The sequence below is a fragment of the Microtus pennsylvanicus genome, chromosome 22 (genome assembly GCF_037038515.1).
Source record: "Microtus pennsylvanicus isolate mMicPen1 chromosome 22, mMicPen1.hap1, whole genome shotgun sequence".
Lineage (NCBI taxonomy): Eukaryota > Metazoa > Chordata > Mammalia > Rodentia > Cricetidae > Microtus > Microtus pennsylvanicus.
In genome coordinates this window covers 24002696-24017288 of record NC_134600.1, presented here as the reverse complement: position 1 = coordinate 24017288, position 14593 = coordinate 24002696, and the positions used below count along the sequence as shown (strand labels likewise).

The window sequence follows — 14593 nt, the reverse complement described above, 5'->3', positions numbered from 1 at the left end:
TACGGAAGTGGTTTGCCCACAGAAGCCCCGAAGATGATTGTTTCCTCAGCAATCATATTGCAAAGAGTTTTTATTGTTCTTCAAAGTGTGTAGAAAGAAAACTGGTTTCCCATACCCCCCAAAATGAATTCATAAGTGCAACACAACTGTACAGTTTTATCTTCCAGGCTTATGCAGGTGAACAAGCACATTGTTCTTTAACTGTATTTTTTTTTAATCAAGAAAATACTACTACTGGAGAAAGTGCAAGAGTTATTTATTTCAAATTCAGGACTTATTCTTGAGATGAAAACAAATCCAATTGTCCTGTAATACACAGGGCTGTGGTGTTGGAAGGAGCAGGAAAATAGGAGGTAGAAAATGTAAAGGAACCACAAAAACTTGGAAAATATGAAATCTAAATATATTCTTATTTCTACTTATACATTTCACCACATGAATGAGTTGTTTGTTTGTCTCTTTTGTTTCCATCCTAATACCCGTGGAGTAGTTCTTATACAATTGTTGTCAGTTAGCAATAACCACACTTCAGTTAAAGCTCATTGGCTACCATGCTGAACTGGGCAAAGCTAACCACTATGAGTTAGTACAATACTCATCTTACTATGTCAAACAACCAAAGAACTTTTCTATACAATTTTTTTAAAAAAAATATTAATGTGAGATATATTCTTATTTTGTGAACTGTTTACATGGAAGAGAACAAAGCTGCATTTAAAAAAATATATTCACTCTTTTTGAAGTAATGGGAATTAGTATTATTTTGTAGTATACATAATATTCTAAGATAATCCCATGGTGGTAAAATATTTTTCAAAGAATTATATTCTTTATATATACATTCAGCAAGGTTTTGTAATTTTCATTCACAAAACTACTTTATTATTTTTAAAATTGGTGATATAGTCATTGTATCAACTGTTATTTTTCACTTATTTTAAGACTTAACTTCTCAGTAAACAAATATAAATTTCAAATATTCTGTTTCATGGGCATGTTTATATTCTATGTAATTTTAATATAAAATAAGCTGTTCTAGATGACTTCTGTAGTTTCGGATGTATTAAGACTTGAAAAGTATGAATTTGAGGTTTACTGTTCTGGTCTTCTAAGACTTCCTTTTAGTAAAATAGAGACTAAAGCAAAGGCAATTGTCTTCTGATATCTATTTCAGTAAGACTAGGTACATACGATGGTACAGACTGCTCATGGAATCACAGAGACTATATAATTGTGTGGTCAGGTTATTTATCAAATCCATTTCTATAGTAAAACAAGAGATATGTGAATATTTACCTAACAGAAGGAAAAAAGTCAAGAATTATTACCTATGAATTTTGAAAGGATAAAATAATCTGATGACAAAACCTAGAGAATTTAACAAGATAAAAATATTAAACATGTACATATAAGCACTTTAGCATACATATAATTAAACACACTTCCATACTCTTAAACACATACCCTTACACTTGAATATTGCATATTCTATGGTAACTATTTCACAAACACTGAATTATTCTCTTCAACATTTATTATCCCTAGCCTGGAGAGATGAGCCATGATGTTTAATGAATCATTTTTCCTTTTTAAACTGTTTCTTGATCCATAAAATGAATTCTTAAACTGAATTATCCCATAAGATGTTGGATCTGCTTTCATTAAAATGAGAACAAGAGGGAAGAAAAAAGGGCAGAGGAAAGGCAGAGAGGGAAGGAGAGAGAGAGAGAGAGAGAGAGAGAGAGAGAGAGAGAGAGAGAGAGAGAGGGAGGGAGGGAGGGAGGGAGGGAGGGAGGGAGGGAGGGAGGGAGGGAGGGAGAGAGAGAGAGAGAGAGAGAGAGAGAGAGAGAGAGAGAGAGAGAGAGAGAGAAATGTTTACTCAGATTTTCATTGGACCACTGAATAGTGTGGCTGCTCAGCTAGAACAACTGTGAGATCTTTCCACAGACTAAATTATTTATTTCTTTATTCTTTCTACATTTATATAGACCCTGCCTCTGTATAATTAACCCCAGGTCAGGTCAAACTCTGCATGACAGAGAGCCAAGAAGCTCTTGCCTGTTTTCTGGAATTGCTTGGTTCCAACTGTGACAGCAGCTCTTATCAAGGGCTTGCTCTATTAAAGACTGACATTAAGGGCCAGCAGAAAGATTTGCCAGTGCCTGTCATTTCCTTTGCTTCTAAATGACACAACCCTCCCAACGAGATGCTGAATTTGGATGTTGTGCATGCAAATGCCAGAAAGATGTCCACAGGAATGTGCAGACAGTTGCATAAATAAATATATAGGCATAGTCCTCTTAGTATCCTTCATAAAATGGGGGCTGTGACTCTGAATAATCTTCTCATGGTCTTTTGTTATCAAAGAAGGCCCTGTGTGGAAATTAAACGGCCATACTACTACTCATTCACATCTGAGATTCCTTTCATCTTAACTAGCAAATATTCTCAGGAATGCTACATTTGGAGTCAAGGAAAAATGTGGTTAAGGACATTTAAAAAGAAGCTGTTACACAATTTGACTGATGTAAAGAAAGCAAATTTTTAAAAAGGAAATGATTTTGAATAATTTTCTACCCATGCTTATTATTATTGTTCTTCTATGCTACTGCACAAACAACACTAAGCTGCCTCACCTCTCCTTCACTCTGAACCCTGTGGGGGAATGGAGAAGCTTATTTGGTTCAAAGTGATCAAGAGAAACTTATTTTTTTTTCTTTCCATGTCACTTCAGCATGTGCTTAAGGTAACTATGTCAAACCATGTTTACTTCTAAATATTGGTCAAGAAGAAATTATCATATGGATTTTTGCCTAGTCAGTTCTTGTGGGTAATAGCTTTAACTACACTGGTCCTCCCTTACACTGTCTCGACATCTATTGAATTCATTTATCTACCTGTCACACATAATTCCCCTAGGCATCCTAATATAGTGTATTGAATAATTTTAGATTTCAGATAATGGCAAGCTCAAATGAGCTGTACCTTCCTTTGGAAAATGTGCTTTAACAATATATCCAAGGGTCTTTTCATGCATCATTTCAATTTTTTATTTCCAAATGCTCTTCCTAATACATACTTCTTTAAAGGACAATGCATAAATCTACTGATTAGTTCTCATAGTTAGGGAGCATGTCACTTGGAATAGCACCTTTAAGACAGGGCAATTTCCTAGCTGATCCTATTTGAATCAAATGCCATCTGCTCAAAGTTAATTTGCTACAGTTTCTGTTTCAATTAATACCCTACTTATTCACACTCTTCATTCTTGAAGCACATTTGTTTTGATACCAACTTGGAAGTACATGGAATGGAGATGCCCTGAATATTCATTAAGTGTCTTCTGATTGCTGAGTCATGACATACACACCATCAATTCAGCCTTATTAAATACATGATATATAGCATTAGCATAATTGTTTTAGATAATCTCTATCTTGCAATATATTTTATTACATTAATCAAATACAAGGTTTAGGTAAACAGGAAGGGTATGGCCAGCTCTGTAACAATTAATAAATGGAATAAGAGAGGAGATTGAGGTGAATTGGAAAGGTAATTAAAAAACAAAATTTCATAAAGTTGAATCAAAATTTACACTAAGGTCCATACACATGTTGCTTACAAAAATGATTAACTTTTTGAAACAAAGAAATCTTGTTGCTAATTTTAGGTTCTTGTAAAACATTGTGGATCAGAGAGAGGGAACTCAGGGTATTAATCAACGCTCTAGGAAAGCTCATGCGGCCATCTGAATTTCTATGAAGGCCCCAAGTTACAAATTCCGGAAACTCTTTGTCTCCCTGGCACTCCTTGTTTTCCACTGGGTACCTTCTAACAAACAAGACCCTGGGAAAGAATTAGCCCTGCTTCTCAAAATTTACTTATTTTCAAGGAAGATTATCATAAAATACACAATGCCAGTGCCTCAAAATGTTTACTTAAGCTTTTATTTATGTCACAGGCTAATTCAAAAAGTAGGATCATGTTTGATACTTCAAATTAGGTTTGGAAAAGAAAAACCCTACTTTGAATTTAAATCATGAGTATGTCACGGTGACCTGAGTTTTGCCTCTCAAACTATAAATGATGCACATTAAATTGGGCATGCTGCTATAAAGTATATTTGTGAAGTGAAGCAATCAAGAGAATGCTGGAGATGTGTTTATAGACCAAACTGAGAAAGAAAACCATTCTCGACATGGATTTGCTTAAGTAGGAATGCACTTGTGAAATCCAGGTTGATTTAAAAGAGATTGTACTGACACTGTCTTTTAGCCCATCTCATTGCAAGCTATTGTCCTGTTCACCCTTGGTGATTGGAATCACCACTATCCTTACCAAATACTTTAGATTGCCTTTAGTTAGCCACAGTTAGAAGCTTCCCTTTGTTAGCCTGATTTTATTTAACATACAGTGCCAAGCACCCAATGTGTCCTCCCACCTATAGCATTTGATGAGGCCATAAAATCTTTCATTTATCACCCAATACTTTATGTCAATCATACAATAGTCCAATTCTGAAAACGTCAAAGATAATCTTGTATTTTCAAAGTTCCACTGTTTGATACCTCAGAGTTTCACAAAATCCAAAACAACTCCAAAGCTAATTAAAGGAAGGACTATGTTTCAGTATTATAATTTCAGACTTAAATTTTTTTATTGATTTTTATTGAGCTCTACATTTTTCTCTGATCCCCTCCTTGCTTCTCCTCTCCCTTTACCCCTCTCCCATGGTCCTCATGCTTCCAATTTACTCAGGAGATATTGTCTTTTTTCTACTACCCATGTAGATTACAGCTATATATGTCTCTCTTACGGTTCTCATTGTTTAGGTTCTCTGGGATTGTGGTTTATGGGCTGGTTTTCTTTACTTTATGTTTAAAAACACCTTAAGAGTGAGTACATGTGATAACTGTCTTCCTGGGTCTGTGTTACCTCACTCAAAATGATGTTTTGTGCTTAACTATGTTCATAGCAGCATTGTTTGTCATAGCCAGAGCCTATAAATAACCTAAATGCCCTTTGACTGAAGAATGGATAAGGAAAATATGGTACATTTACACAATGGAGTACTACACAGCAGATAAAAATAACGACATTTTGAATTTTGCAGGCGAATGGATGGAGTCAGGCTTGAAATTTGATCACCTATGTTCACATACAATTTTTGTCATGAGTAGTTACAGAAATTTGAGCAAATTAATTCCCAATACTCTGAACTTTCTTTTTTTTGGGTTTTATAACGGACAACTAAGATAGTATGTGTAAATGTCTTGTGCATATTAAACTCTAAATATGAATTATCATTTTTGTTACTGAATTAAAAATTTAAATGAAAACATGATCATATTTCATAAGTCAGCCACATACAGTAATTCCATTGAGAGTAGAATTAGACTAGTCATATTGGTCAATTATATAAACACATATTTCCTTATATACTTTGTCTAATAGTTATAATTCTACATTGAATAAGCCCAGGTTTTATTATTTTGAAGCTTTCTGGGAAAAGAAAAGAAACCTAGGAGATGGCTGTCTTTGTTCTGAGAACTAAATGATGACCGACAAGCTTTTGAGCGGGGCAAGGCTTGTTGAAGAGGGGAAGATTGGGTTCAAGGGAAAACACATGACTGACGGAGCTTATTGGAGGTGACATCTGCAGTGGAGAAGAATGCATCGATGTATTGATACCTTGTGAACAAGCATCTGTATTCATGCAACCACACCATCCAAGGCAGGGCTCTCAGGAGAGCCACAGGAAGAAATCGTCCATTGTACTGGGAGATTGAGTTATAAAGCTCTCTTTATAAAGGCTCAAGATTACTTCTATCAAGAAGATAGATTTTGCACCTTCCCCAAGCCTCTCAGGTTCTCTGTTTCAGGCATACCCCAAGTCTAACAAATAATTCTCCACTTTTTTCTTATTTCAAACACTTAATGATCATGATCAAATGATGTCTCACAGAGGTATACAGATAATCTGTCACTTCCAGCAGCTTTTGGGAAAGAGGGCAAAGGCACTGGCTGGCATGCCAAAGATTCAACCTTCAGATGCCCCTTACTGAGAGGGTAGACTGGAACCTGCAGTGATAAATTAGATCAGGATTGACTAGTATCTCACACAGTGCTGCTGTAAACTAAAAAATTATAAACACTCCTTATTGCCTATTGTGAAGTTAAGTGTAAAATTTCTACAATTTTAGTCATATTTCAAAAAAGGCCATGTCTCTGGATTAATATAGAAAGCAATAACATGAAATATGTTCAAAAATTCAAAGAAAGATTTTGAAAGTTGTTTCGAGAGAACCCTAAAACCCTCCGGAGATTACAAATGGAAGACCCCACTCTCAATTAAAGATTCCTTTAGAGATAAAAAATACAAACATGAAGGACATTACAATAAAACTTCACAAACAAATAAAATGTTGAAGCCTTCATATTAAAGTCAGTTACCTCAATAATTTTCATGTATCAAACATGTGCTTAATGTGGGTTCTTTGGTACAGACAGCACACCGACACTTGCCTGGAGTGTGCTGAAGTGCTCTGTCGTTTCATTCAGTCATCTTTGAATTTTTTGATAAAAGTACTCTCAGCTGATTTGTAAAAGCTGACTCTCGGAGTTAATGGTGACTCTTTTCTTTTTGTTGTATATTATAATAGCTGAAGCACAGGCAAACGGAAGCACTTGAGACTCTGAGTCCCCACCAATCACCTTTTGGCTCGTAAGATTTCATAGTTCTTCTCCAATGCATTTATGCCGGCTTACTTATTCTGATGATGAACTTTGATTGCATGTTTCATTTACTGATAAGATACAGTAACGAGGGAGGTATTTTTAAGAAAAAGTAGGAAAAAACATGATTAGATGTTGTTGAACTAGGTGCGAGGGCCATAGGAATAATATACTGGGGGAACACAATGCTAAAATAAATGACTTCTATATTATTTTGCATGTGTTAATTGAACTTCATTCTATTTTTCCTTATTTAGGAAAAGGTCGAACACAAAATTTGGGGGGCTACATAAGCAAATTTTGTGTACCATTTTCACTCAAATGAGAAGACATTGATAAAAGGAAATTCAGATCTACTGTGATGTGTTAGTCATCTGTGTTAAAACTGGAGATTCACTGTATTATCCCATAAATTTTTGGACTTCATGAATTACCTTCTATTAGCCAGCTAATCAATAGGACCAAGAGTACTAGCCTGGAGAGGAAGACAATGTGTATCTATTAGGATCTTTGAAGTACAGAGTACAAAACATTCCTTGGAAATAAACAGAAAACAAGATACACCACCTCTCTAGTAACTTTATCTTCCAGCAACATTTTCCCTCCTTCAGTTTAGCTTTAAAATGTGGTGGAACAATTGGTACCCATACATAAAAACAAAAGCCACAAGATTCTCATTTAACTTTCTGGGTGTACATATTATTATAGTGCTGTTGATTTGTGTTCTCTTAACAGGAATTACTATTAGGGAAAAAGAAGCTTATGATAATCAGTATATGAATGACATCAAGACTTCTGAGGAGGGAATGGAAGGAAAAGTACCCTTTCTGGGAGAGGAAATTCATGATAGTTATTTTCTCTGAGGACATCTCTGCTAATAATAAAATCAATTTCCCTAATCACTCCATTGACTAGGAAGTTTAAGTCAACGTTGCTGGCTCTGAAAGGTAAGCACAATGCACTCATTCTGTATGTTATTATTATTATGTCGGTAAACTAATGCTCATTTTACTTTATTATTCCTGTTAGAAAAGGGCTTTTTCTGGTTTCCTAGTTAAATTTAAGATGTAATAAAAGATGAGTGTACTTAAGCAATCAAATAGTTTGTGACAAGTTATTTGGTTTAATGATCACCATTAGAGTATCTCATTTTCTGTTTGGTTTAGTAACTAATGCCACAATTTGCAGAGTCACCTCGACTGTGATATAAAAGAGATCAACAAAATATAAGAGAATTTTTGTAGCAGAATTTTTCCTTTATTCACTTCACAAAGAGCATTTCTTAACTCAGCAACATTTATCCCAGTTGTTAATAAGCTTTTAAATGTCTGTTTCTGTTTGGACCATATGCACAGTCTGCATATGGTCCAAATTCCTTTATTGAGAAAGAGTTGCGTTATTGCTGAATAACTCTAATCTCCCTTGATGTAAAGAAACTCATTTCATGTTAGAATCATAAAGCACAAAGATGAATATTCTGTAAGATAATTGAAACACTCATCAGCACAGCTAAAATCTATTGTACTTGTGGAGATCAGAGAGTATAACTCTAAGTCAGAAAATTCCTTCTCAGAATAATACAACCTGAAACCACTTTAACATAATAGCTCTTAGTAGTAGGAATGCTACATTATACAGAACTATAACATAAATTGTGACTATTAGTGTACAAATGTAAGTGTTTTATAAACCTTCCTAACCAATTTTGATTACAGATATATGAGATAATCTGCACTAGATGAACACTGGAGTGCTAAATTCCATTAGAAGCTCTTTTCTCCCTTCTAATGGTATCTCACACTATTGACTTCTTTAACTTACTTTGTGTCATAGCTCCCTAGAGCAGGTAAATCAAGGTCATTCTTCTCCTTAACTCTGGGTTAAGTGGTTCAGCTACCTATAGCATGGTCTCACTCTTCAAATGTAAGTTTCTGTGTGAATTAAAGACTTCTTTGTAGAGTATAGAAAGAAAAGTAATTATAGCATTTCTATGAATGGACAGAACTTTCTTCAAGATCGTGTACCAGATCCTGCTTATAAAATATGTGGCAAAAATGCAAAGTACATATTCTTATGATTTGTTTTCTTGATCTTACTATATAAAATAAAGTTTGTTCAAATTGTGAATACAGAAAAGCTTATAGGCATGGGAGATTAATCCAACATTGCAATTGTGTCTAATCTAATAAAATTATATTGCTTATAATCTTTGAAAGAGAATACCACCTGAGGCCATAGAGAAGTCCAGTCCCTAGCTGCTGCCTAGGACTATGTCTGGGTCCATGGCCCTGTAGTGGCCAGTGACTGGGATGATGCCCATTACTCCTGCTACCATTGTGGGCCCCACAGATGCCCAGGGACTGGTCAGCAGTCTGATACCATGTTGGTGTCCAAGGGTCACGGTGCCACCAGGGCATGGCGATATCCACACTGAGCTTCTGTCAAGGGCCATGTGTGGGTCTGTAGCTTTGCTGAAGATAGAGTCTGTGATGATGCCCATAGCTCATGTTAGCACAGGAGGTCATTGTAACCATGCTGTGCTGGCCCTGCCCCTCACTGGATAAGGCATCAGGAGAGGTGGACCAGTCCACAGGGGAGAGCTCCCCCAAATCAGCATTCAGGCCTGATGTTCCCACCCTCACCACAGGCATGCCTCTCTCCTTGACAGCATACTAGAGCTGACCCTGTGGTTGGAGTCGCTGGTGAGCCAAAATACTTTCAAAATGTTAGAAATCTCATTAACAGAATAATAAAAGTAGTGCAGTTAGTATTGGTTAACACAAAATAGGAACTTTTAAAAATTATTCTGTAAGGACGTGGAAAACTTTATAAAGGTTTGTTTGGTCAGGAGCTGGTTAAGACACATGCCTTGAGCTCTTTGCAGCATCAAGAGTTAGCTGGAAACAGGAACCTTTGCAAAAGTGCAGGCCAACTGTCCCTAGCAGCTAGCCCCCTGTCAACACCAAGCTTTGTGGTCTAGACAGGAGCAGTAAATAACTGCTTGGAGGGAGGGCAGGGGGCATATGCAGAAGCAGATGAAGTCCATACCCTGTACTCAGCAAAACCAACCCCCATGACCCTAAGTTAACCTGGTTTGCGGTTTTTGCCTAATAATGTCAAGTCAACACCAAACAAGGAATGGGAGCCTTCCTTACTGCACTGTGTTGCATATAATGGGGAACTCCCAGCTGGAAAGAATAAACCTTGCTTTTGTATTCTGTACTTGACTGGATTCCAGTGGTCTCTCTGGGGCTCTCAACTTGGGCACAACAATTCTTTAAAGATGTAGTTTGAAGTTATTGATACCATCTGCCAAGGACTACAAGACCACCAATTATGTGTGTGCTATAACCCTGTGCTGAATGCCACGACAAGATGCATAAACACTCTAAATATCTCTTCGGATGTTTAATCCTCAATTGGCTGCATCAGGTACCAGAGTCTCTGTTGTTTTGCTTGTATTGTGAAACATCTTATCTGCCAAAGTACATTTACTCACAACATTTCTCAATTCTCAGGGTAGCCCCCTCAAAAGCAGAAACCACCTAAAAGCCACACATATCCTGATGCACCATTGCAACTGTCTCTGCTCAGTGTTTCTCCTGATCATGACCCAAGAATATAACACTGTATGATGGTGATGGGGAAAGGTAAAACAACACAACACAAATAATTTTTACCTAATTATGTATTGTGGTTATTATATAAATCATATACATATGAATGGCAATGAATGGAATATTTAATAGTGTTGGAATTTATTTCATACACACTAAGTATGTTGATTGATGCTTCAGCAGGCCTTAAATGCCACTGGTCGATGTGTTATTTAAATGCCAAAGTACCGTTGCAAAAATTAAGGCAAGGTAAATAAATGTAAAAGTAATTAGTGCTGTATATGCAAATATCAGTGGAAATTGGCTAAGATATGTGAGAATAAGGAATGGAGAAAGAAAAGAGGAAAGTATAAAAAGGCAAAAAAGGAAAGGAAAAAGAAAAGGCAAGCAAAGAAAGAGAAAGGACAGAAGAAAATAGAACTATTTGATTACGAGAGGACGTAAAGGCACAGACATGTCATCTCTCTTTTCATTTGAAGGCACAAGTGGAACAAACTCTGAAAAGAGGTGCAGGTTCAACCCTCTGCTTCCTATCTACCCTAATTCTACTCTTCAGAGCTTCCCCCTAATCATCTATAAAGCATTTTTAGTATCCAACTGACTGGTAGTATTTCAGTGACAGCTGCCTTTTGTTGATAACATTTATTATTGATAGAAATCAAATCAGCAAAGAAAAAAAGGCTACTTGGAAAGGATAGTCTCTATAGGTTCCAATCTTTGCACTCTCTAATATACATATCAATAATCTAGTATATTTGGAACATTCTTAATGTTTTATTTGTCTTGTTGCTAAAACCCAAAATAAAAGAAAACTAATATATTTAACTCCTCAAAGAAGGAAGAGGGGCTTACTATGTCAAAGCTGCATGCATTTAGCAAATCTTTTTTCTTTCTAGAACACATCATTTCTCCCTATGTTTGGGTTCTGTCTCTCCACTCTCCTTTTACTTTCCAACATCTATTAATTGGTATGAGATATCAACTTTGTTTATTTATCTTGCAATGACTTCTCTTGCTAAAAAAAACAGTGTACTCTATAAACAAATCTTTTCAATTAAAAATTTCCTTTCTCATCAGGCCGTGGTGCTGCATTGCCTTTAATCCCAGCACTCAGAAGGCAGAGGCAGGCAGGTCTGAAATTGAAGCCAGCCTGGTCTAAAAAAGCTAGCTCCAGGACAGGTTCCAAAGCTACAGAGAAATTCTGTCTGGAAAAACAAAAACCAAACCAAAATGAAAAATTCCTTTCTACTATGTCTTCATCTTTAAATATTATTAAAACAGCTAGTTGCTTCTGCTGGCCCAGCTTTTTTGTTTAGAACAAAATTAAAAATGGTAGTAAATGAAAATAGGATGAACATTTTCCGAAGAACTAACATAAAAATTTTGTATTCATTTTAAATTGATATTTATATTATAGTGTATTGGATAGGCAATTACAGTATATATTCCTGTGTTCTATCTTGGCTCTATTACTATTTAAGTGTATGACATTAGATAGTTAAAATTCATTTGTAAAACAATAAAACTGAACAGTATTCTACTAATCATTCCAATTCCGAACCTAAACAGAGTCTTTACATCAAAATGGATATGATTTCCTATTAAATGTTGCTACAAAAATTAACTGCTAACAAATTAGAATCATATTTAATGAGCCAGACATAGGAAGTATAGTTATATTGACTTTTATATCAAAGAAAGATGAATGTCTTTATAGTATCTCTTCATATAGGTATTTATAACATTAACTTTTACACATATATGGGATACATTATCAATTTTTTGTAAAAGTCAAGAAAATCCTTACCAAAAGAAAGTTTCATTTTAATCCAAGAAGTAACACATTTATGCAAAAGTAATAAAAACTTTATTCCTTGAATAACGTTTAATTCTATTTTCGCCACTGCCAAGTGAAATTATGAATACATTATACTACATTGCATTTTGTGTGCATTGCTTTATTCCCATGGGGAATTTTCTGTAATATAAAGTTGTAGACCACAGAGTTTATGTCATCCAGGAATTGTTCTGCTTGTTTTGATTCTTGAATTTAGCACCATATTTATTGTATGCAGTTACAAGAAAAGTGTTGACAGAGCTTTCTTGGATATATCCTGCTGAGTTTCAGAAACTGACTTTAGAAGTGATTCTGTGATGATAATCAGTGCAGAACTGCACCAGAGGTGTGTACAGGATTCTGCTGTTGTGGGTCAGCCCACAGCTGTGTCAGAAGTTACCATCCCTTTCTCGTCAATGGAACAGATTTCTAGTCCATAACCATAGCAGCCTTTCCGGAAAGACAGCTAAAGTGACACCAATTATGGTGCGAGGGTCAAGTACTCAGCTCTGGAAGAGAGCGGTAAGAAATGGGGTCTTTAAAAATTGCAGTCTGGACCCTGCATACAATGTTCAGATTTTAGTTTTAACTCTACAGATCTATGCGACTATGATCTTGGTAATTCTACTCCGTCAGTTTAAGTGTATTCAAGTGAATAATAAATGAAAATAATAGCACAGAATGATAGTCTCTCTACAACATAATCCGCCTATAGGCCTATCAACTGTGAGTGTTTTAGGAGGGAGCAGATCATAGTCAAATACAATAGAATTGAAACAGATTATTATGTTGGTTCCATGATGTGGGATTCATCTCAGTATGCTGTGAATACCATCGGTTAATACAAATCTGCTTTGGGCCTATTGCAGTGCAGAATAGGGTAAGGAAGGAATGCCAAACAGATAGAGGTGGGAGAGTATACAGAGTCAAAGGGAAGCCATGCAGCTGCTGCAGGAGACAGACATGGACACAGGACAGAAACTTACTGGTAGGCCACAACCACGTGGCAATATACACATTAATAGAAATGGGTTTGTTTAAGATATAAGAGCTATCCAATAAGATTCATGAGCTAATAGGTCAAGCAGTGTTGTAATAATTTCAGTTTCTGTGTGATTATTTCAGGTCCGGGTGACCGGGAAATGAACAAACAGCCTCTAACTCAGTCCTAATCAATGAATTTGTTCTTCATGGCTAGTGACTCCAATTTTTCTATTCATACAAAATAAAATATATCTTTTTCAAATATTAGGTGTATTCCCTTTTATGATTCTATATTATTTGGTGCCAACTGATGAGCTCAAATAGTAGTTTATCTTTGTGATATAGTAACTAAAGAAATACATTGATCCTCTTATCTAAAATGTTATATGGTTTTTCAGACTTAGATAAAAAACATGGGTAGGCTTAGAAGACACTCAACTACATCATTTTTAAACATTCTTCAAGATGTCACCACCACATATGGAGGTTTATCACACGTTACTGAGCATGTCAAATCTTATTAATGCTACATGAGAGACTGTGATAGGAGAGACACTATTGAGCCTGATTTATTGTTCAAATTATATTTAATGCTTAATAAAAGATACCAAGGAAGCATAGCTTTGATACAATTGCAAAATCTATAGTTTTGGGAGATTAAAGAACATTATTTAATTATGTATTGATAAGTTGTTTGTGAAATGTGTTTTAGAGGGCATTATTCCATGGTTTTACTACTCTTTTAAATGACTAAGACAAAACAGTGAGCACAGGTGAATACCACACAAGAATGCTTGAAGGTCAGGATGATGTCATTACACCACATGCTAATACAGTTGGATTCTTTCTTGTGAGAACTTGGAAAGTATTTCACTAGGAAGAATAGATGCCAGGACAATTCAACAAATATTTTCCTTTCCTGTGATTGGTCCATTGTCTTCCAGCTTTCTTTATGCTAACACGGGATTCTGGAGTGCAGACAGAAAATTCCTATGTTGTCTTCAATGCATTCTTCTTAAATGTCAACTAATAGATAAGCTATAAAGAGTTAATGTGCTCAGCATTAGTGCCTGTTTCTGAAAAACATTAGATGGTGGCTCAGGAGTTTTGAAATCCATGAAGGCCTGTTGTAGTTGATGTCGCAGCTAATATCGTCACTCTATTTACTGTTGATCACTACTGCTTATTATTCCCATTCTCTATCAGATCATGGTAAACCTGATTAGGTAAGATGACCAGATGACAGACCCAGGAAATGGTTGGAGATTCAGGTGGAATGATCTTGTGGATTTGAATTTTAAAAGGACTAATTAATAGAATATATATGTGTTCCAATTTTTATTCTTTGTTGTACTGGACAAAAGAAAGAAGTACAGAATCTGGTATTAAAAAGACAGTTTCACTATAAAAGTGAATG

At 35.7% G+C, this 14593-nt stretch overlaps 1 protein-coding gene across 1 annotated transcript in view; it reads right to left on the bottom strand.

The window, feature by feature from the left end:
- The window catches only part of Znf804b (zinc finger protein 804B), a 461930-nt gene that overhangs the window by 105848 nt on the left and 341489 nt on the right, over nucleotides 1-14593 (bottom strand). The gene's annotated exons all lie outside the window — the stretch shown is intronic.